Here is a 20,364-nt window from a genome sequence, read left to right as displayed (position 1 = left end):
CCCCCAAAAAATCCATGATGAGGATTCTCAGTGTTCTTCATGAGATATTGAGTATCTCAGAGAGTTACAGTCACATGTCATATCGTGCTTTGTCCTCCCAGCTGCCTTGTGAGGTCAGTACAATGGGTGTGCACTGTAACTAATATTATCAACTGATAATACTTCTAGCGCCACTTTTCAGATGAGTTTAGAGATGTTAAGTAACTCACTGAGGTCTCTTAACTAGCACCTGGCAAACCCAGCTTCAGACTCTAGTCAGCCTGACACCCAAACCCATGCACCAAACCTCTTCCATGAATCCTCATTGTATAAAAGGAAACCCTAAAGGTCAGAAAGCTATCTTGCATGATTCATTTCCCAGAGTGGGTGCAACAGGCATGTAAGTTTGCCCATCTGATCCAGGTATTCTAGCACGTTATCCTTTCATCAACTGTGTTTTGCATTGCCTGTAACGACAGTCCAATGCAGCTTCAGCTTGTGGGAACGACTTCCGCAAGCTTAGCGTCTTGAGTTAGCTAAGTGAGATGGGAACATGACTGAGTGGAGAGAGGGCTGAAAAAAATCCAGTGGATTCTCTGGAGAACTAAAAGAGGAACTAAGAACCACCGGATGCTAGATTTGGAGTGGAACATATATAGTTTAGGAAATAGTTTAATTCAGCATAAACAGCAGCATGATTTCAAACCATCATGCCAGGGCGGTGGTTTCCTTTTGTTAGTTTCGGGTTTGGAGGGTACTACCTGTTCCATTGCTTCCCTTACGGCTATGAGACAGCTATGGATGCAGCATTGGGCTGATTTTAGAACAGGTCCCCCTTTATCTTTTGTTACCCATTTCTTTGTTGTGCTTTGACTTGATTTCTATATTCACGTGCTACCAGTTCCACTGAGATAAAAGCTGGACTGATCATCTCTCTACTGACAGGTCAAACCATCAAGATCAGGGAGCGTCTTGGAGATCTGCTTTGTTCTGTGTGGACTTTCCCAGCTGTGTTTCCATGGCCCTCGCTCTTTCTGTCCCTCTGCACTTTTGCTTCAATCCATGCAGGGCTGGAATAAAGCTCTCAGCATAGCCACAGTCTAGAAAGTCATGAGCGCAGCTAAGCCCTGCTGTGAAATGCTTTCCACAAAAATGTCTGCTGCTTCTGGATGGCTATACACAGCCTTGGCCAATGACTGTCTGCCATTGCTAAGATGGAATAAGTTTGGGGAGCTACATTGGGTTTTAAGAGAGAAAAGAAAAACTGTAGTCCAGAATACTGCCCAGAAGATTTTCCTTCATTATTCCTCAGTCCTTTTACCTATAGCTTCTTCATTTGTTGCTGCATTCATTCAGCAAATCTTTGGTGAGATCCTCTTCTATGCCAGAGACTAGCTGAATAGATATCAGACGTGCAAGTTCAAATAGGAAATTTGCTCTTTTGCTCTCCTTGTCTCTTCTTGCTGCCTGTTTTTACAGAAGTCACCTGACTCTGATTCTGCCATTATATGATGAAATTCATTCTAAATTTCCATTCCTCTTCTTAAAAGATTTTATTAGTATTTCAACTCTAGCTGCTCCTTATTCATATTATCCTTCACTTTCATTACCATGTCTATTTATTCTTGGTATCTTTTTAATCACTTTCAGGATCTTTATTTTATATTCTTCTCCAGATGTTTCTATTATTTCCTGGGAGCAGGCTATATTCTCCCTCTTTATTGCAGCTGCCAACTATCCCTTATGGTAATTCATTTCCTTGTGTAGCTGGTCTTTGTTTTTTGTTTGTTTGTTTTAGTTGTGAGACTGTCTTTAACTTTTGTTTCCTTTTGCCGAGGTCCTTGTAGTATTCAGAGTGATTCCACACTGACTTTTGCCAAGGCCATAGGGTCTCCCAGGCTCTGGACCAATTCTTATGTTGACCCTTCAGTTTGGGCTTTCTGTAACTCGAACTTCACCTCTACAAGGAATGGAGGCTTGGGTTCTTGACTTTTTCATAGGTGTCTTTTTTTTTTGTTTTAGTTTACCTGCATAAAGACCAAACAGACAGCAAGTTTCCTTATCGCTTTAACAAGACAGTGGACAGTGTGATTGTATTAGTCTTAGTGGATGGGAATGATTTCTGAGGCTTCTAGCTTCTGTGTGTGGGAGAGTGTCAGAGTCCTCATCTCAGTCCCCAGTGGCCTATATCTGGGCTGAAGCTTCTGGGGGATTCCATGGTGCCAGTGTGAATTTATTGCTCTGACTTTCATTTCCCTTTGCTAATAGAGAATTTGGGGGTTTCTCATTCTTTTCAGTGAAGCTTTGCACTTTTTTTTTCAACCTGGGGAGGAATAGTGTCATATTTTTATCTAGACTTTCTATGTGTTTTATCAGAAAAGTTTTTCTTTAAGTTGATAATATTTTAAAACCTATTTTGAGTAGCTGTAATATTCCAGGCATGGTACCTGTTTGTATATTGTCATCTCTTGAAGCTTGTGTCCTTTTCCCAACATGTTTCATTAGAAAGGACAGATTGGAAGATGGGGTGGTCAGTGATGCTGGAGGCAGATGCAATGACACCGGAGGATAGAACTGATAGCTGACAGGACCAAAGGAGTGAGAAAGGAAGCTATGGAAGCCAAGAACAGAAACAGAAAGCATAATGTCCTGGAACAAAATAGTGTGAACGAACCAAGTGACACAGTTGTTTCACACGAGAGCATCATTTTCTTACAACACAACATGATAGCTGGCATGTGCAAGGATGCCCCGTCGAGGAATTTCCACATCGTAGAAAGTCTATCTGCTCTTGCCACCATGTGTTAAAGCATTTTGGTATTGGGTACCAGCCATACAAGGATTGTGAAAGCTCGCATGACTAGGAGTGTGGGAATGGGGATTGGGTGTAACGGTGGTAGAGAAACTTGACTGGGTCACTGGGGAGAACATAGATGGCAATGGTCCTGTCAAGAACCATTCAGTGGATGTGGGTTGGTTTTAATCATATCTGTTCTACAGATGAACTGAGACCTAGATGTTTCCCATTACATGGAAACTGGAATTGCATGGGAGACTCAATAGGGATGTCGAGGGTTTTAAAATGAGAAGAGATGGAATTAGAAGTGAATAAGGACAGTGATGTGAGAGGGAGCCCAGGGCAACCTTGGGGATTCCCAGGAACATGGCAAAGCTGTCAATAAAGTCTCAGGCTGCCAGCAAAGCCTGGGCTGGTAGCATAAAATAATAGTCAAGAGGCCAAGCTTCACCTGAGGCCAGAAGCAGCCTTGGCAATTTTCACATGAACTCTGTTCAGGCAACCGGAATGAGAGAGACAGAAGGGGCCAGTGCGGAAGGGAAGAATTCCAGGGTCCAGAGAATCACTGATCTCAGGGTAGCAAAGATGATACCTGCCAAGGCATTGACAGCCATCCAAGACAGTGCCTTCCTTGGCTGGGGCAAGGACCAGAGGAGGACACTCTGGTTGCTGCAGAAGACACAGGTGGTGCTATTCTGAGACTAAGAGGTGTCTGGGGAGAGTGCCGAGCTTCCTACCCAGACAGAAGTGAAGGGACAGTGGCCCTGAGACGTAAGGTGGTGATCCAGGTGGGTTGGATCTAGCTGAACTTTGAAAATGGGTGAAGATTGGTTTTAGAAACTTCCTTTATTATACCAGCTTCATCTCACAGGGTCCTCTCTGTCTCTCCTTAGCTCTGTTCTCTCAATTTCTCTCTGGCTATGTTAAACTCCTCCCCATCCCCACCACCTCACTGGAACTGTCTTTTCTAACATTGCCGATGGAAGCCAAACCCAGGGGAAATGTCTCGGTGCTCATCTTCTTTGACACTGTGCTGAGATTGACAGTGGAACTGAAGTGGGTTGAGGAGAGAATGGGAAGTGAAGGTGTGGGGAAGATAAAGGTGTTCTCTGTATTTTCTTCAGAAAGAGCACAAAAGGTTTTTTTCTACCAGCATTTGGAGAACTGACACTTCATGGACCCTGAGGTTTTGAGTTTTGCTTGACTTTAGGTGGGGCCGTTTCCATCCTGAAAACCTGTCCAGGTGGGAGAAGTGAGAAATACAGGGGTGGGTAACCCTTCCTTCTGGTGAGGACAGACCACAAACATAAGTTTACTCCACCTCCTCAGACCCCAGCTGATATGAAATAGTACCGATTATTTCTCTTTATGTAAATTAGCTCTCAAAATTTTTGTCTCTTACCTTACGAAGCAATAAAATCGATCTACATCATTGAGTGGAAGTCAGATTAAGTTGTGAGTTATTTTGGCTTTCAACTCTCAACTCTGACACTTAAGGTTAACTGCAGGACAGTTGAAAGTTGAATATGTGAGTTGACAGGCCAATTGCACTGAGACCTTTCAGTTTGTATATTTACATCAATCCAAAATGATTTTTAATAGCCAGAAAGACCGAAAACAATCAACGTAGTCATCAACAGGTGAACGGATAAACAAAATGTAATAATTCGTACAATGGAATTCTACTGAACAATAAAAAGGAATGAGCACTGATAAGCATAACAGCATAGATGGATTCTAAAAATGTTATGTTGACTGACAGAAAACTTGCAGAAGAGTGAATATGGTATGATTCCATTTATAGGACTCTTTAGAATATATAAAATTAATCTATGGTGGTTAAAAAAAAAGCACAATGGTTGCCTCTGATTGTTAGGGGTGGGGATTTACTGGGAAGGGGTATGAGGGAACTTTCTGGTTGATGGCCATGCTCTTTATCTTGATTGGATTTGGCTTGCACTGTTTTATGTCTTTGCTGGAATTTGTCAAGTACTAACTGAAGATATGTATGTGTGTTTCATTATCTATAAATTTAATCTCAAGAGGCAAAAACACCAAATATTGAACAACCAACCATTAATGACACAAGTATGGATGTATTTGGGAGGTAGTGAACTGACATCTGTAACTCCCTTTTTTAAAATTTAAATTCAATTAATTAACATTGAGTGTATTCCTAGTTTCAGAGGTAGAGTTCAGTGATTCATCAATCTTATATAGTACCCAGTGCTCATTATATCATGTGCCCTCCTTAAGGTAAAAATACGATGGCCAGACAGATGGATGAAGGGCTAGATATGTAATAAAGCAACTGTAGCAAAATGTTAATTGTCGAACCTAGGTGTTGGGTATATGGATGTTCACTGTAAAATTCCTCCTGCCTTTCTGTTTTTGAAAACGATTTCATGTTAAAGAGAAACAAGTCAACCAACTGAAAACAAGCCTCCCCTGGGGAACAGCTTGTGTCTGGAATTCTGAGCCCATCTCTGGTTGAGTTGCCATCATTGCTAGGCTCAAGGCTGTATCTTCTGCCCCCTTTATCCCTCCATCATCCTTATAGCCTAGGTGATTCTTTCCAACCACCCCAGGCTGCCTCCTTAAGCCAATTTTTATCACTGAGCCTGCCTGTGGGTCATCTGTCCTGCCTGTCCTTCTTCCAGTGGTGTTGTATATAACTTACAAACACATAATTGTTCCACTGAAAATATTAGGACTGCGATATTTCCCCAGAAGCTGCCGATGATCACTCTTGATTGCGTAAAGAGAGATATGGGGACTTAGAGCCTGACAAATTGGCAAACATTACTCCCACTCCCCTCCTTTCTTGCCCTCTGCTCTGAACTCTATTGACTTTGTAATGACACGATCTTTCACCTCCCCAAATTGTATTGTAAAACCAGAAAGCATACATTCTCTAGAATTGACATTCCTGTCCCATGACCTCATTTGGCCAGAGGTTCAGCTCCGATAGGCCTGGAGGTTCACATCCCCCTGCGTGGGCTGCACTGACACGGCATGACCCGTGACCTTCCCACCATTGCAATCTCTTGCACATGGACATTACACAGAATGCCAAGTGTAGGTCAAAAGACGCTGCCAGGAAAACATAAAAAAAAAAAAAAAAACACCAAAAACAAAAACAAAAAACAACAAAAAAATCTTCCTTCTTCTCCAGGCTTGTCAGATTGAAAATAGAATGCTGCATTTGATATTTTTCCATTGCTGTCTTAAACCTTTTGTGCAGGGAGATGAGGCATAAATAAATAAACACATAAGTAAATCTTTATTTGGAGGCAGGGAACTTTAAGTTAACCCCTGCCTTAGCACATAAAGTTGTTTCCATCGAGCGATGTGATTGAGATGGAGGATGCTAATTTATTTGATCTAATCTGCACCGAGTTCGCTAGGAAAGGAAGCTGATGGCCCCCATCTCAGTTTCCAAGGTAATCAGGAGGCATTTGTGCCGGCAGTTAAATGTGGCCTGGAGTCCCTCTCATCTCGAGGGTCAGAGGTGACCTGGGGAGCAGAGGCAGGTTTTAGCAAGGAGGGCCAAACCTGTTTGCAGTAAGATCTGAGAACAGACATAAGCCCTGCTTCTGCAGCTGGGCTATTTGTATTCCTTCATCCCACAAGGCTGTACTGAGCACCTACTATGTGCTGGGCAGTCTTCCTGGGCTCAGGTGCTTTTGCCTTGTCTGCTGTGGTCTCTGCTTTCACCAGGCGGTTTGGCAATTCTGCTGGGCTTCCCGCAACGGGCTGTGTTTTGTTCCTTTCCTCCTAGCAGTTTTTTCCCCCACTCTGTTGTCTTCCTGGGTGAGCTAGCAGGCCCCTCACGGTTGGTTAATTGCAGATGTTCTGTGACCACAACCAGAGCACAGAAATGGTCCCAGTGACAGACCATGAAAGGTGGCAAGAGCAGCAGCTGCGGGCACGGGCTCCTGCCAGTTGGCAGCTGCTAACTTGAAAAGCCAGGCAGGACCCAATGGTGCCAATCCAAGAGATGCCAGGCTCTGGAAAGATATGAACTTTCTTTGCTGTAACCTTGGTTTTTGCATAACCACCCGCAGTTGGCCGGTCAGCTGCCCTCACCAGGCCCAGGAGTCGCTAGCTAACGGAGATGGTGGGTGGTGTCCATTCTGTTGGCTCACCTGGGTCAAAGGCCTCCAGCTGACTCATTGATCCCAGTTTGTGGGCAGAGGCTAGGAGCCTGCAGCTCTGTGATTAAGCCTGAAGTCTCCTTATGGCCAGAATCCCCAGGTGAGAATCCTTTTCTCCTCCGTTCTATTTTCCCATCTCCTTTTTCCTGCTTCTCTACTCTAGACTCCCCCACAAAAGCCCGTTGACAGTGAGACAAAGGGCAACCATGAGCTGGCTGCTGATTACAAGGAGAGAAGGGCTTAGAATTCCTCCTTCACATGCCAAAACAAAGTTCTATAAAAGCTGGTGCCCCTTCTTTTCCCTAGGCATCTGTGTGCATTTGCATATGTGCTAGTGTGTGCATATGTGTTTACATGAGGAATGACTTCAAGGTTGTGGGAGAAAGAAGGGCAATTCAGCATCAAATAATAGTCACCATGAAACATCAGAAGCCCTGGGAGTGGAAGGATGCTATTTGTATCAGCCGGCTTCTGGTGTGTAACAAATCAACCCCAACCTGAGTGGCTTAAAGCAACAATAATTTTTCTGCTTATGATTTTGTGGCTTCTTCTTTGAGTTTGATGATCTGAGATGGTCCCATTCAAATGTTAGGAGCCTCAGTGGGGATGGCTGAGATAGCCGGGGTTGCTCGAGCCTCTTGGTCCACGCGGTTCCTCACTTTCCGGTGGGCTGCCCTGGGCTTCTTCACCTGGCAATGGCAGTGTTCCCAGTGGTGAGAAAGGGCAAGCCTCCATATGCAAGTATTCCTCATGGCTTTGCTTGCAGCATATTTGCCAATATCCCGTTGGCCAAAGCAGTCAAGTGACCATGCTTAGAATTCAGTGGGTGGATAAAAGGACTCAATTTCTTGATGGGAGAAGCTGCAAAGAATGTGTGGCCATTTCTCAATAACCTTAACACTGGAATGATGACATAGGGAACAAGCAGAGGTTTAAGAAATGGAAGACACAGCCAAATCACAGCTCATCTTCACTGCCAGGCAAACTTCGGCAATCAGCTACCTCTCCTGAATCTGTTTCCTCAGCTAAATATGGGGAAAATAACCACACCTACCTCACCAGATGAGATGAGATCTTTCACCGATTCTTTTTTTATAATAAACATGTACTGATCCTATGTGCTAGGCCCAGGCCATGGCAGGCATGGGATATATAGTAAATGTCATGGTCTCACCCTCATCACAATGTCAATAAAATGGATATTATTCATAAAAATATCTTGAAAACTACAAGTCATGGTGTACATTGTCAGTACAGAGTGTTACATCCTGGCAACTCGTCTTCCTTTCCCCCTCTTTCTTCCTTCATGGCATTTCCTCTGCTACCACTCCTGGTCCGCTATGGAAACAGAAAGGCCAACCTTCCCTGGGAAGGCCAGAGCCCTATGTTACAAGGTTGTGGACAGGGTCTGGACTGGCTCCACCCTGCTTCTGGGAGTTGACTTATCCATCATTGTCATGTAGGGGAGGTGACTGGTTTGTTGAGCCTGACTGGGGAGAGCACCATAGATCACTGAAAGCTGAGAAGACACGAGAGATGATGTAGTCTGGTTTGTTCATCTTATCGGTGAGCAAACTGAGGCCTCAAGAGGTGACAGGGCTTACACAAGGTCACACAGCTAGTCAGTGCTCATACCAGGATTCCTAATGACATTGATCCCCATGGCTTTCTGTTTGTGTGGGTCTCCCTTTTATTTTCTGGCTGCTTTTCTTTTTCAAATCACCACTACACACACACACACACACACACACACACACACACACACACAGAGGCTTTTTTAAAAAACTATTTTATTTGAATTTATTTGAGAGTGAGAGCATGAGGGTGAGCAGGGGAAAGGGGAGAGGGAGACAAGCAGATTCCCGCTCAGCAGGAAGCCTGACATGGCGCTCAATCCCACAACGCTGAGATCACGACATCAGCAGAAACCAAGACTCGGACGCTCAACCAACTGTGCCAGCCAGGCACCCCCATATAGGCTTTTAATAGAAAGAGATAATGAATGGAATCTTCTCCTCTTTATCTTCCACGGGAATAGGAAAAATATTTTTCATTTAGCTCTCCACATCTAAACAACATAAAAGAAGTAAAACAAATATTAGTGGACCAAAATTTATATATGCCTTTGGCTTAGCACTTGTGAATTTCTTTCATCTACTCTTCACTATAAGAGGAGGATGGTGGGGGAGTTGGGCCAGCTATCTGAATGTTGATGTGAAAGCTGTGGCAACCAAGGAAGGTCCAGAGAGGTTGAGTGAGTTGTGTGAGGTCACAGGATGGGCCTGGTGGTCCAGAGTGGGTCTGGGACTGTGTTTTCTCCACACAATGGTCTAGCTGAGGATAGCTGGCCACTCGCTACACAGCGGTTCCTTCTATATATTATGAGGGAAGTTTCTGGTGGCCAAAATGAACAAAAATTTGCTCAAGAATTGTACTGAGGAGCATCTGGGTGGCTCAATGGGTTAAGCATCTGCTTTCAGCTCAGGTCATGATCTCAGGGTCCTGGGATCGAGCCCTACATCGGGCTCCCTGATCGTCAGGGAGCCTGCTTCCCCCTCTCTCTCTGGCTGCCTACTTGTGATCTCTCTCTCTGTCAAATACATAGATAAAATCTTAAAAAAAAATTTAATTATTAAAAAGGAAAAAAAAAAAGAATTGTACCAAGTAGGTGAAATAATTCTGGAATGGGTATGCCTGAACTGCTGTTGAAACCTGCCCAGATAAATGTAAATGACTCTAGAAACAAATGGTATATGTAATTACAAACAGAAAAAACAAAAGTATTTAGGGTCACGGAAAACTCCCTTTTTGTTTTTATCAGCTACACACCCTGGATCTGTCCTTCTTATTTAAATTTATCATTGACACATATTTTTGAGAAAAATCCTGGTATTTTACAGAATTTTCCTCAATACTGCGCAAAATAACTGAAGGTGCCAACCTTCTGAGTTGCCCTCTAGAAAGAACAGCTTGAAACAATACAGAGGAAAACAGTCAAATCAACTCTGAATCATCTGGAAGATAGAACTGCTCCTAAGGTCTCCTTTCAAAGTGAAGGTATTTGTGCTTCAGTATTTGATGGTTCATTTACGCAACGGGTTTTTTGACCTGCGCAAAGCTGGGGTCTCTAACATCCATTGCTTTTATAACAACTTCTAAACGAATTGTTCATTCTGTCTTGAGATTTAGACACACACAGCCCATTCCAGGGCACCCAGAACAATCTTAGTCGAGATTATAAACCTAAGCTAGAATCATCTATGACCACCCTTCGTAACGGTCAAGTTCAACTGTACTGAGTATCAACTATGTGTTGACAGTACTGTTTCACATGGATTATTTTATTTAATCCTCTTGACAGCTGTACAGCCTGTTCCTATGTTACATGCATCTGCATCTTGCCCAGAAAGACAATGAGGCTAAGGCAGACTAATGACTTGTCTGACTACACAGCAATGCGGGCTATGAAGTTGAATGAGGTCAACTCATTTCGGAGTCTCATTCTTCACCACTGTTGTTTTAGAGCCATGGGAAAGAGAAGTAGGAACCAATCATATCTTTGTATATACCAATTTCCTGAGCTCTTTCTTTTGGGAAATAATGATATATTTTTTTTTCATTCCAAATGTTGGCCATCGTAACCTAACACTTGGCATTTGGGAATGGCAGATATCACTTCTAGATCACAGAGAGGAAGAATTTAGCTTGGCAGGTTCCTGCCTAACTTCAGCACTGGAGAAGCAACAATTTCTTGAAACAAAAGGCCACTGATGGTGTGGGCTGAATAAGACCTTGTTGCCTCACTAATTCAGTCTTTCTCAGGCTCTAATGGTCTCTATCCCCTAGGGGCTGGGTCTTACTAAACCGGGGAGCTCTGATTCAATGGTCCTGGGTGGGGCCCAGGTTCTGCATTTCTAGTAAGCTCCTAGGGGAGGCCAATGCTGTTGGTCAGTGGGCCACGCTGGGCTTTAGTAAACCCCTACATCCTTCAGTTAAACCTATCTGTGCCTCAGTTTCCTCCTCCAAATTCAATTTGGTTGATTGAATTCAATCAAATGAGCAGAGTTCATAATAATATCTGTTTCAAAGGACTGTAGTGTATTAATGGAGATGAAGTATTTGAAACAGGCTTGGCGTACGGTAAGCACTCCATAAGAGCTAGTTATCACTATCATTATTCCTTTACACTCTCCCATTTGTCTTTCTGAATTTCATACCAGCTTATCCCCACAGGCCATATATTAACAGCTAACTCAGATTTCAAACAGTATTATCCTGCCTCTTCCCCTCTGATATTGGCACATCAGTGAAGCAGTGAATCAAGGCAGCCCTCCGACCTCTCACCTTGCTGCTGCTCCTCCCCAGGTGTTCATGGAACTGGCGAAACTTAGAGTCAGAGTGGGCTTAGGGGGTCAGTTACTTCCACCTAATAGGAGGGTTCTCATATCACACTGGCACCTAAGTCAGAGATCTGGGCAGAGGGAGGGAGGAAGAGGATGGAGTCCTCCACGGAGAGAGATACAGGATGGCTCAGAGCACTTCCCTCCCTGCTCGCTGCCCACTTCTGCCCACCATGCTGGGACATCCCTGGGAAATCACTGTGCCCCAGGAGCCCTTGCTTCCAGCCCAGCAAACTGCCTCCCCTCTGGGCAGCTCTAAGAGCTCCCAGGCAGGGATCTCCAGAGCGGGGCATAATCATGCTAGAGGGTGTCAAGCCAGTTCAATGGGGTGGAAGCAGAAAATAATGAAACATATCTTAGTATATATTTCTTTACTTAAAACACACACACACACACACACACAAAGAAATCAAGCAAATCAAATATCTCATACATATGTTGGCTTAAGGGCATATACATAATTTCTGTATAAGTCTACAACTAGAAGTGTAAGGACCTAAAGTGTTTTACCATCCAAGTAGTTCAGAGATTGTGTCTAGAGATGAGTTTGCCCCTTCATGGGTGAAAATAAAAAATCACTCTGTGGCAGTGATAATTCCAGTGCTGACCAGCCTTTTATTGTCTTCCGAAGTCCCAAAAAGAGCTTTGTGCTTGCTCCTTTGCACTGATGAAGGGTTGTGGAACTAGTTCTGGTCAGTACAATGTGGGGGAGGTGGCCCACTTGGCTCCCAGGTATGGCCCCTCGAGTAACTGGTGAGGTCCTTCCCTTGCTCCCAGTCTTTTCCGGTCAGCTGGTGGGGACAGATGGTCCCTGGGGCTCCAGGGGAAGATGGAGCCAACAGTGGAAGGTTCCTGGGTCTGACCTAGGTGGGAGGAGTACTCCTAGGAAAGCAGCCCACCTAGGAACATCTGTGATGGACTTCCTGGTGGGGGGGCAGAAAGCAAACATTGGTTGTTTTAAGGCACTGAGATGTTGGGGGGTGGGGGTTGTTGCTGTCATATATTCTAGCCCACCCTGGCCAATCCCATTTTCTTCATAGCTCACTCTCCTCCCCCAGCTCTGCTGCTTGGGCATCTCATTGGCCCTGGCTGAAGACCTTCTGGATCCTGAACATATAACATTTAACTCCTTAGAGTTAAGGAGCACAGAATCGAAGTCATGAGATGAAACTCTGAAGCCAGAAGGCTTGGGTTCTTGCTCTTGTTTTTATTAACAGCATGATCTTTTGAGAAGGCATTTTGCCTCTTTCTCACTTTATTTCCTTATTTCAGTTAAGAGGTATTAGCGATTTTTATACGGTTCTTGGAAGAATCAAATGAGAAAATCCTTGCCAAGCAAGTTAGCACTGCACCCGGCACAGAGTAAATGCTTGATAAATGTTAACTTTTGCTATTTCTATTATTGCAACTGCAAGGTTCTTTTCCTTCTGCAGCCATAAAGCCTTTCTCAAATTAAAAAGATGAGGGGCACCTGGGTGGCTCAGTGGGTTAAAGCCTCTGCCTTCAGTTCAGGTCATGATCCCAGGGTTCTGGGATCGAGCCCCACATCAGGCTCTCTGCTCAGTGTGGAGCCTGCTTCCTCCTCTCTCCCTCTCTGCCTACTTCTGTCAAATAAATAAATAAAAATCTTTAAAAATAAAAAGATGAATATGGTTGCCCTCTCCTGCCTGTGTCACCTTTGCCCCACTGACTCCCCCACCCCTCGGGCTCCAGGTAGCTGGAGAGGTAGAACTGGTCTGGCTGGAGGGACCCCCCTCAACCGTCCCCAGCCCCCGATCCTGCAAGCCAGAGATCCATGGGACATTCCTGAAGGGCTTTTGTTACTCCGGTCTCTTGTCTCCTGGCTGGCTCAATAGTGTCATAATCAAAGCATAAAATCCCAACAGAGGCCTAATGGGAGGTTCCTCTGCCTTTCCAGGACCTGTAGAGCTGCGGGGAACTTAACAAGGCAGCCTCTGCCATTACTGGAGAGACCCATAGAGAAATTTTCTGTGTATTCAATGGAAAACTGTCTCCTTCTTAACCCAGAATATGCTTACCATTAGCCCAAGTCTTCTCTCAAGCTGTAGCATGCATCGCAGCCCTCCCGAGTGCTCCTCAAAGCAGCCCCAGGTCCCATCCCAGAATTTCTGGTTTGGTGGGTCTGCGGTGGGACCTGAGCAACAGTGTGAGTTCCCAGGTGTTGCAGTTGCTGCTGGTCTGGGGACCATACTTGAAGTAGCTTTAGATTAGTCCATTTGGCAGCCGTTCACATATTTAAAGACAGAGAGTGGGTCCTCCCTGCTTCTTACCCAATTAACTCTTCTCCAGGTTAAACATCCTCCCCTTTCCTTATCCTGTGTCAGACTTTGTCCCTAGTTGGGAGTTTGCAAAGATGGAGAATACCTAAACCATGTCCTCCAGGAGCTTATAATCATGTGGAAAATAGAAAGGAATCCGCTATAATGTGACCACAGTAAGTATTCACTCCATGCCTGCCGTGTGTTATAATTGTTCTTGAAGGCTGGTGATTGACCAGTGAACAGGACGGCAGAGTCCTTACCTCCTAGAGTCCTCTGGCCAGTGGGAGAGACTGAGCAGGGAGCAGGACCTGATAGCCCAGGGTTATCTGAGTGTGGAGAGGAAAAGCCATGTGGCTGGAGTGTAGAGGAAGGCTTCCTGGGGGAGGGGTTGCCTATTGCCCACAGTAAAATGGAAATAAAGCAGGTATAGTGATTCAGGCAGAGGGGAGAGATGGCGCTGGAGCCGAGTGCCATTCAAGATTGGCAAGAAGCACTGTGTGGCCAAAAAGAGGCTGCACGTGGGGCCCCGTAGGGTGAGCGTGGGCTGGAGCAAGGATGGTGAGAAGTGGGGTGGGACATGGAGGGACTGCCATTTCCCTGGGGGAAAGTAGAAAGAGAGAAGCAATATTCCCAGAGGCAGAGCTGAAGATCTGTCTGTGATGGTCAGGCAAATGAATAGTTCACCAGGGTTTGAAACAGAAACATTTTTTTTATAGGAAGTGATCCAGAAGGTCAGGAGAATCCGGTAGAGGGGAAGTAGAAGAAAGGCGAGCATTCAGAGGATTGATTTTTCGACAGAGAAAGCCTCTCCCTTTGCAGAGAAAAGGGCAAAAGCCAAGATTCACCAATAGGAAGACAGCATCCTGAACCCTGTACTTGGCAAGAACATAAAAGGATTTCTGTTGTTATCTTTTGTGAACTAGACATTGAAGATTGAGTATGGTACAACACATCGTAGACTGGAAGTAATGATGGGTGCATCATTTCACAGTTTGAAATTACTTTCACTGCCATCATTTGTTCATTCAACAAACATGTATGGTGTGCCAGGTTGTGTGGATATTCATCATCCTCCCAGTACTTTTATATCGACCCTCTTTGGGCATCTTCCTTGCCTTCTATTGATGTGAATAATCAGAAGTGATCTTAATTTCCTTTCTAATTCAGCCAGGCCAAGGGGAAATCCTCCATTAGCATTCCTTCCCCTTGGCGATGCCTGAGTGGTTAGCTGGTGGTGGTTAGTCAATCCTGTTGGTTAAGGAACTAAGCAAAGAGGGTAAGGTCACAATTTTGATCCCCAGGGGCTGATTTACCTGTGTACCTGTGTAGACTGTCCCTCTCTCTCTACCCCCAATGTATATGCTTCCTCCCCCGTCAAGGCCTTTGTCCAATTTTTTTTTTTTTTTTTTTTTTTTACTCTACCAAAGGCATGTCACTCCAGCCCCCTGGTTACTGAGATTCAATGTCATTTCCTCCACAAAGCTTTAATTGCCTCTGAGTTGGTCAGGTGCCTCAGCTTACCTTTCCACAGTGCTCTGTACTTCTCTAGTGTGGCATTTATTCGCATTTATTTTTTTATACTGATTAATGTCTGGCTCCTTGTGTGAGTTACAGTCATGTTTAGCCGTAAGTAATAAAAAAACTTGGCTGATGGTAATTTAATGGGGGTTTATTTATCTCCCCAAATAAGATAGGCTATTCAGCACCATTCTTACAGCTCAATAATGCCACACCAGACTCAGGCTCCTTTTCTCCTCTTTCTCTGCTGTCTATAGCAAGTACATTTTGTCCTTATGTTTACAAGATGACTGCTGCTACTCAGGCATAGCATCTGTATTCCATCCAGAAAGAAGGGAGAAGGGGAAAAGTGAGTGTCCATTGACTACTCTTTATGTCGCATGGGCAGAACTGGGTCCCATGACAACTTCTAGCTGCAAAGGAGTCCAAAGAGTTGAGCTGTTATTGCTGTTGAGCTCTCACAATGTACAGAATAGAGAGAAAGGGTAAGCCAATTAAACTGCACTGACCTTTCATGCCTTCCATGCTCCTTTACTGAGCTTCCAGAACAAAGACGGTGGGGACTGTTTCGTTTGTTCACCATGGTAGGTCTACCTTGTACAGAACTGTTCCATTCGAGGTGCCTGGTAAGCATTTTCTTAAATATCAATAGATGAATTTTTAAAGAGCGAAATCTCCCATTTTAGGTCTTAAGCGGGAAGAGAAGACAGAAGGATCAATGCCATCTTGCTCCTACGGGTAAAAGAACTTAAAACAGACAACATCAGGGGCCCCACTTGCCCCTACACTGCCTTTGCATGAATTAGGAAGAGGTGCCCACCCCTTCCTCAAGACACATTACTGCCATCTACTGGAAAATTATCTTACTAAAATGATAAATTTACCACATCTACAAGGTCAACAGTGCCTCCACAGATGGGCTGAGGCCATTTGCAGAACAACCCGCGTGGCCACGTGTGGCCACCTCGCAGGAAATACGAGTGCCCGTCACTGGTAGGGTGGATGTGGTCAGTGAGGAAGCCATCACATCTGTCTCCCGAAGCAGAGGAGGGGGTTCTTCCTGGAGAGCAGTGCTGCACATTTTACTAGGGCCGATGGGAGCTTGCCATATGTAAACACTTAGTATACTGAAGCCTCAGGGGTATGGAGAAAAGAAGACCAGAAGGGGTGTTCGACTTCTGCTCTTCATCTCCCCCTCTATAATATTGTGAGGGCCACTTAATCCTCCTCTATGTCAGTTTCTGCATCTCTAAATTGGGGGCAAGCACTCCTGCCTCAAGAGATGTGTTTGCTTATCCAGTGAGATAATGTACATGAAAAGTTCTGGGAATCTGCCCAGCATCCGGAAAGTGTCCTCTATTGCTAGCATGGAGAGCTGACAGGAAGTAAATCTTGAATGATCATTCAATTCTCATTTCTACCACTCTTCAGCCACATGACCTTGGGCATGTTACTTCATTTCTCTGGGGCTTAGTCTTCTCATCTGTTAAATAGGTGCAATGATATTAGAACCTACTATCCAGGAAAGTTGTGAGGATTAAAATTAGTAAGAAGTGTTCAATGAAGGTTAACTACTAACTTTAATTAAGATAGTTGTGGGCTGCTTTATGCTCTGCATTTTGCATTTAGCATTTCACTGTAATTCCTAAATAAGTCACCTCTGGGGCACCTGGGTGGCTCAGTCAGTTAAGTGTCTGCTTTCAGCTCAGATCATGATCCCGGAGTCCTGGGATCAAGTCTTGTGCTGGGCTCCCTGCCCAGGGGAGAGCCTGCCTCTCCCTCTGCCCGCTGCTCCCCCTGCTTGTGCTCTCTCTCTCAATCTATCTCAAATAAATAAAATCTTAAAAAAAAAATAAGTCACCTTTGACTTTTGGTGGGGGGAAGTGAAACAAAAGTGTTCCTAGGCCTTTTTGCAAAAAGAGCTGAGTCTCCAGGCATGGAGTGACTCAGCACATTTCTATGACTCTGGGTCTGTTGTGATGTCTCTGATGTGTGAAAAGGAAGCCTCCTGTTCACAGACCTTCTCCACTCTCTCCACCCCAAGCCACTGTGATTGCTCTTGGCAAAATCTGGATGCTGGCCCTACTAGATCATAGCCGGAATTTCTCACAAAGTGGTCAGTGATACTGATTTCATGTTCGTGATTTACAAAGCACAAAAGGAACTGATGCGAGGGAAAAGCCTGCCAGGCGGGCAGGGTGCATCAGGTCAGCCAAGCAGAATCCTGTTTCCCATATGCTCTGGTTCTTCCCTCCAAACCTTTTCTCCCTGCAGCTCCTCAGGGACAGGGCCTTGTAAAGGCTGAGAAAATCCACTCAGACACTAGCAGAGTGAAACAGAACTGGCAGAGGGTTTTGGAATAGAGAGCCCCCAACAACGTTGCTAATTGGACTGCTGTCTAATGGTTGATTCTCTTATACACTGCTTCCCAGAGCCCGACTGGCCTGTCTAGTAACAATATATTATCTTGTCCTGTTTTCCATTCGTCTTCTCTTCACCACTGCCAATACCCCTCCCCCTAGTCTCTTCGGGGCACAGAGTTTTGGAAGAAACAAGATATCTTCCCTTCCTTTCTCACCTCACATTTCACTGGAGTAAGTAGTACTCCATTTTCCTTCCTTCTGCCCCACAGAAGGCAAACTGCTGTGCACCGGGTTCCTGGGCTTGGTCCCTATGTAACCTGAAGCTCACATCTTTTGTGTGTGTCATGGTTTATAGCAGAGTGGTTAAAAATCAGCTCCCATTCTGGTGACTAAATTTTATTGACTTTTCCAGGGCCTGTGGTGGGACTGACATGTCCCCCATTTAATTACTTCCTCCTTTTTGACAGCAAATTGAGTTAGCCAGAGGACACGCAGGTGGCTCTGGGGCCAGGGAGCTCAGAGTGGCCACGGCTAGGCAGCCGGAAAGGGGCCGGGGTGAGCATGGGCTGGGGATACAACAACCTGCAGGCAGTTGTGAGCTGCGGTTTTATGGCTGCGCTGGGGGCAATAACCAAACAGTGGGGCTTTTGGACTAATTCAAAGAATGCTTTGCATAAATCCCAGCTGCTAGCCATATGTCCGACCCTTGTAGAGGGGAGGGTGTGTTTCCCTGAGCTCTTGTTTCCTTCCCCGGAAGTCAAGACTAACCAAGCCTCTAAATGCCCACCCCGGCTCTTTTAGGAGAGGATCGTCGGCCACAAAACCTTGAGCTGATTTAATCACAACCTAAATTTATATTATGCTTTATCAGATTTTCCCTTCCAATAACATTGTGTCATTTTGTCCTCATAAAACCCCAAAATATAGGCCAGGTAGGAATCCTCCATTTACAGCTGAAAAGACTCAGGCCCAGAGAGATTGTGACCGCTGAGGAGAGAAAACCTGTGGAAGCTTCCTAGGTGTCAGGCACTCTTCTGAACCCTTGAGAGCTATGAATTCATTTCATGCTTATGTCCGTCCTCCAAGACAGGTGCCATTACTATCCCCACTTCGTGGAGGAGGCAGCTGAGCCCAGAGAGGTTACTTAACTTGCCCATGGTCACACAGCTGGGAAGTGGTGGAGCTGGGATTTAAACCCAGGCAATCGAGCCCCATTGTCTGTATTTAGGACCACTGTCCCTGCTGCCAGATGGCTTGGCAGTGACTGAGCTGGAATTGTCATGTAGGTATTCACATGCCGAGTTAAGGTTTTCTCTCATGCCATACCATCTTCTGTGTTTTTCTCCTTAAAGATCCTTAATTCCTGGAAGCATTAGCAGCGGCAATTTAGATTTGGACTCTTTTCATCTGATACCGCAAAGTCTTTCACTTAAATCCGTTTAATTAGTCCCTCCTACCCACTTACCCTGACGTCGGAAGCATACTCAGTCCAAAGGAGCTGTAACGCATCAGGAAATGACTCCCAAACCAAGGCTTTGGAAAAATACAGGTATCTAGGTGTTGGGAGCTGTAAAGCTTGGCAGCTCGATGCCTGGTGAAGTAGAAGGAGCGCAGGCTCCGGGAAGAATGGGCGTGGCTCTCATCACGCACGCGCACTCGCATGCCTGTGGCTGGGGTTATGAGCAGGCACACTCCCAAGTGTCACACACCGCCGGGGAGAGTTGGCCTCTCACTGTGGGAAAAGGTCAATCCAGCCCACAGTTCCCCGACAGTTATGGGTTTCTTGGCTAAGATGTCTCCAACGGCCTTTGGTAAGTGTGAGCAATCCAGGTGGAAGGGAGGGAGCCGTTTTAACATGATAGGATCTCCAGCTGTCCAAGGCAGACTTTCTCACAGGAAAAAAAAAAAAAAATCTAGTAAAACCTTTGCTCCTCATTCATTGGTGTCTGCAGGAAAACCTATGGGTACATGCAGATTTTTTATGTTTTGTAGCCTGGATCAGATATAGGCCAACTCCAAATCAGAATTCGTGATAATGGCCACAAAACCAGGAGTGTGACCTCCCGCTTTCTATTCCTAACGGCCACCCCCCCCCCCCCCCCCTCATTCGCAAGCTAACTCTGCAGCCAGGCATTAGGTAACCGGAAACAAATAACAGGACTCACCTTGGGCTGAGAAACTTCATAAAGAGACAATGAGAAAGATAGGAACAAAAGAGTTTGGGTTGTAGTAATCATTAGTCATAATTACCTGATTTTTTTTTTTTTCCGGCAACAGTATATTTCTCTCGGTTGGATTTCCCCAGAAGCTGACCTTGCAACAAGGATTTGGGTGCAGGTAGTTTATCTGAGAGGCGATTCCAGGAGGCATCAGTAGGGAGTGGAGAAGCGAGACAGGGAAGAGAGGGAAACCAATTCAGGGTCAAAACAAGTTACCACCATGGTAACCAAGGGTCGGCTGTGCTGGGGATCTCAGGGAAGTGGTGTGCGATGTGCCTTGCAGTCCTGCCTGGGGAGCCGGGGAGCTGGGCTATTTATCTACCATCTCCTGCTGCTCATTGGCTTAGAGCTGGCCCTGTATGTGTTAAACACAGAGCCCTGGCCTGTCCTGCTTGGTGGCCTAAGAGTGTCTCATTTGCCTATAGTAAGAAGGCATCGAGTCCTGCACATGAGGACTGCAAGTGCCAAGGGGGCATGAGCAGGACCCTGACATCATCTGCTGCTCTCTGGAGGAAGAGGGTATGAGGGAAGGAATATATTGTAATTAGGATTCTTCTGGTTGCAAATGACAAAATCCCAACTCAATCTAGCTTAAGCTAAAAAAAAATAAAAAATAAAAAATAAAAAGAAAAGAAAAAAAAAATAAAAA

The 20,364-nt window shown here is 45.2% G+C and overlaps 2 long non-coding RNA genes across 5 annotated transcripts in view; one reads left to right on the top strand and one right to left on the bottom strand.

The window, feature by feature from the left end:
- Positions 1-20,364, top strand: part of LOC132006926 (uncharacterized) — a 116,755-nt gene that overhangs the window by 44,719 nt on the left and 51,672 nt on the right. The window contains exon 1 of one of the 3 annotated variants that reach the window (XR_009401264.1): positions 19,223-19,307. The exons of the other annotated variants lie outside the window; for them this stretch is intronic. This is a non-coding gene — a long non-coding RNA (uncharacterized LOC132006926). Of the gene's footprint in view, positions 1-19,222; positions 19,308-20,364 lie in introns of those variants that run through there. 3 annotated transcript variants of the gene reach the window in all.
- Positions 8,740-20,003, bottom strand: LOC132006925 (uncharacterized). 2 transcript variants are annotated; one of them, XR_009401260.1, is made up of 5 exons: positions 19,747-20,003; positions 18,962-19,381; positions 15,643-15,865; positions 11,844-12,256; positions 8,740-9,001 (listed from the first exon to the last, which is right to left on the bottom strand). It is a non-coding gene; the product is annotated as an uncharacterized LOC132006925 (long non-coding RNA). The 2 variants fall into 2 exon arrangements; XR_009401259.1 differs by having other exon boundaries at positions 15,643-15,821; positions 19,747-20,002.

The sequence above is a fragment of the Mustela nigripes genome, chromosome X (genome assembly GCF_022355385.1).
Source record: "Mustela nigripes isolate SB6536 chromosome X, MUSNIG.SB6536, whole genome shotgun sequence".
Classification (NCBI taxonomy): Eukaryota; Metazoa; Chordata; class Mammalia; order Carnivora; family Mustelidae; genus Mustela; species Mustela nigripes.
This window is presented reverse-complemented; position numbering and strand designations above follow the sequence as displayed.